At 44.1% G+C, this 3,912-nt stretch overlaps 1 long non-coding RNA gene across 1 annotated transcript; it reads left to right on the plus strand.

Annotated features, from left to right (window-relative positions):
- Nucleotides 1-368: 368 nt before the first annotated feature.
- On the plus strand, nt 369-3,710 carry LOC125556596 (uncharacterized). Its single transcript, XR_007305144.2, has 4 exons — nt 369-748; nt 818-934; nt 2,652-2,788; nt 3,474-3,710. It is a non-coding gene; the product is annotated as an uncharacterized LOC125556596 (long non-coding RNA).
- The last annotated feature ends 202 nt before the right edge of the window (nt 3,711-3,912 follow it).

Below are 3,912 nucleotides of genomic sequence, written 5' to 3' on the forward strand. Positions count from 1 at the left end.
GTTTATCAGGTTCGTCGCAAAATCCGTCACATATACGCAACATGAGGATGGCCCCCCAACCCGGTAGCCCCATTATGACAAATAAAGAGGGGCCGTCACGAAAACTGTCACGAGTCGACTCACGAAGCCTATATTTTTTGTTCTTATATACCATTAGGATCGTCATGGATGGATGGCACTGATGTGGCAATCCAGCGTGAAGGAAAACCCGTGTTGTGATTGGTTGAGCTAGCCGTCCCACGGATTGCAAATCCAGACCATCTCCTCTTCTGTGATCCAACGGCAAGCAATCAACTCCATCCTTCCCGACTCCTCTGTAGATCTCGATCGGCTTCTTCCATCTCCTTTGTCAGCCCCGACTCCCCTGGTCTCACTGTTTCCAGATCCCCAATCCTCCCCATCCATGGCCGCCGCCACCTCCCCATCCATGGCCATCTTCTAGGGGCAGATCCCGCAACTGCCACGACGATAGCCTCGTTCCCGGAGGCGGGGACGCCCCTGAAGGCGAACCTAGTGCACGCGACGCCGGTGCCGTTATTGCGGGTCAGGCGGCGGTCAGATCCACCACGGCAACAACCGGCGTCCTCTCCCTCTCTATCCATCTTTCTCCCATGACTGAGAAGAGGGCTTCGTCAAGGATCCCATTATGGATGTCAACGTGGGAGGCTGCTTCCTCCCCTTCCAGATCGACCATCCATCGATGGAGGCTATGAGAGCTGAGTGAGCACACACATGGTTGCGCTTCAAGGTTAGCCCTTGCCCATCTTTTCTATTCGATTTGATTTGATCTCCTTCCCTGATTTCCTTCGCCACGCAGCTGCAGCTCAATAGATGCAGGGACGCCGCAATGGAGCAAGTAAGGCCTCCCTTCTCCCACTGTTTCTTCAGATCCGCCACGGCCAGCCATATCCGGCGCCCCTGCACCACCGTGGTGGTAAGATGAATACCATTCCTTCCTCTTTGCAGCATTTTAGTTTACCTCCCCCCTGCCCACTCGCGGAGCCTGGGACATGGCCCCCCTTCCAAAAGTGCAATTTTCTTTGAACCATGAATACTAAGCGTTCTAGTGTGCCGCATCACATAGGTGCATAGCTAGCTTGATTGATTTTGTATGCGCGTACTTCCGATACGTGAAGCTCTGTCGGTCAAAAGTCTCCACGGCTTGCCTCCATGCTTTTCATCTGTGATAATTTGATTACTAAGTAGTCCTTGCAATTCCTCAATCTTGTTTTTCCATTTTTGGTTTGGACTGCTAACCGTCGCACAACCGCCGAGCCAGCGTCGCACACTGTTTCACGCCACCGACTGTCGATGAGCCGAGCTGCCATGTTTCATGTATATTTTGCTCTTATTCTAAAATTTGCCCCGCTCCGCCACTGCTCCTGCCTAGCTAGCAAACTAGTTTGCTTTGGTCCAATCTGATCCTATCCTATCCATGGAGTAGCTTGGACTTGGTTCCAGTTTACTTTGTACATGCATGGGTAGTTGGTTTCAGAGAGAGAGAGAGATGGATGGTGCAGGCCTTGCTTCTATTTTGTTTTAGCCGTAACAAATTTATCAACCGAGCTAGCTTCAAGTTTTTTTTACCATGGTTTCGGGTTGGTCCTGCTTAGGTCAAATTGATCCATTTTCTTGGTTCAATTTATATAGAACTCTCCATGCCCAAGTATGAAAAAATCTTGTTGCCAATTTGATTCCACAATTGGCGTCTTTTTGTACTGTTATATTAGCCGTGCCACTGAACTTTCAACCTTTAACCATTACCTGTGTAAAACCAGAATTTCTTTTGTTGTGAATAGAGTGTTTGCTTTCTGTGCTGCAAAAATAATCCATTCATCGCTCATTTGACATGTGCAAGCAATGTATACATACTGCATTTAAATTCCAGCCCAACTAGATTTTAGTTGAAGCGTTTGACCAAGCCATCTTGGTTTGCTGCATTTTCTCCTTACTAGCTTTTTATTCTTCTTCAGGTTTTGAAGGGGGTTATTTAGAATAGCCACAAAGCAGAAAGAACAAACATTCCACTTCAGTAAAAGCGTCATGATCCTGATACTCTTTATCATTTTGTTAATGACATACGTGTCATGTCAATGCTTGCCGGACGCTAGTCATACTGGGTAGTATAGCTAATTCTTTGCACTTCAGAACATTCGAGAGCTCTTTAGTCCTACCAAAAAAGTTTTTATGTTTACCTTACACAAAATATTCATATTTCTCACTTTTTAACTCATCTAGCTGACCTGTCACTGCCTAAAATTGCTGCTGGATAGGGGTTGTTTGGTTAGTGCTCCCGTTCTTGGTGGGCTAAACATATTTGTTTGTTTGTTTGATTTGGAGCAGCAGATGCTCTCCATCGACGAATGGGACCCCATGCCTAAGTTGTTGATTGCCTCATTTTATCCACCTTCACCATATATTCATTTGATTGCCTGCTACATCTTCACTTAAATACTCAGAATGCTACTGTCCAGATTTTGGTAAATTGGACTGACTAGATATCTTTTCTTGTTATTTTTTTGGTGAGAAATAAATATTGCAATTTATTCTTATATTTTCCTTCGACTTGGCACACAGGTTACATTGACTATATTTTTTTCCATCCGTACAATTGTGATCTGATCTTGCATTTCATTTTTTGGTTTCTAAAGAGGTGGAAGAAATCTCTTGAGGCCAAACCGCAGGGAGGACGGCGGCCAACAATCGGTACATGTTCTCAAGGTCCCATGGAACTGGGTACAGGTGCGGCTGTGTGCTCGTGATCCCCATCCAATGCTGCGCATCCAAGGTACAGTAGCGGCACGAAAGCTGCCACTTTCTCCCTATCCATAAATGTTTGATCTGGCTGGTGGTTACATGATTTGTTTCTATGTAATCATCTCAACTCAATAGGGAACTCGCTATATTAGGATTGATTTCCTTTCTGTCCATCATTGGATTTCACTATGGTCTTAATCAGGTCCAATTTTATCATTTTCTGTTGTTTTCATGAACATCTCAGATCTCATAATACTATATCCATCATTGGCAGGCCGCTTGTTATTCTTCTTTTTCTTTTTTCACATGATTGTACTTTATGAATGACTAGCTAACTGATTGGACCCTTTTGCATTGACTAGCTCTTTTTTACCAACCTATATGTAGAACCAAACCATGGAACTGATTTGCTCTTTATTGCGACTGTATGTGTGTTGTGAAATTAAGAAAGGGAAAGAATATATGCACCGGGACCTTTATCATCCATTTCCGTGCTTTTGTTTCTTTTGCTGTTTGATATTTCAAACATGATGTTATGTTATCCTGAAAACATTGTTGGTTGCTAGCTTGTGCTGCATTGTCGTCACAGTAAAAATACCATTATTTGAAGCTAACATGCATGGTTCACTTTACCTTTGGTGCAGTTTTGTGTATGTACGAAAACCCATGCTTAAACCCATACTTTTGAGTTAGTCTTACAATTTTTCTATGTGCAGGCAACGTCGCACCGGTCCTTGGGAGCATAGGTTGAGGTGATACGGTGACTTCCTTCGATGATGTCGGCGGGGATGGCTGGATCTGTGTCCGGGAAGGCATGGGAATGACCCCTGGTTGCTGTCTGTTGAGCGTTGGGAGGCAGTGGCTGCAAAGTAGCATAGGGTGTTCTCTAGCACTTGTTTGGCACTTGTTTGTAGATTGAAGTTTCTTGTGTTTTTGCTCCTGCACATGGTATCGTCTGGACATGTGTGTAATTTTGCGTTTTTGTGGTCTTTTTCCTTTTGCATAAATTGTTATTTTTCTGGTGATTTCCTTTTATTTAATTACATAGCATGTATTTTCTATAAAAAATATTGGCTTAAATTAAAAAAATCATGGACCAAGAGAAATGCGACTTGGGCTAATCTAGAGGGCTAAAATTAGTTGGCCTTGGACTGA

Source organism: Triticum urartu, chromosome 5A (assembly GCF_056163025.1).
Source record: "Triticum urartu cultivar PI428250 chromosome 5A, HENAU_Tu73, whole genome shotgun sequence".
NCBI lineage: Eukaryota > Viridiplantae > Streptophyta > Magnoliopsida > Poales > Poaceae > Triticum > Triticum urartu.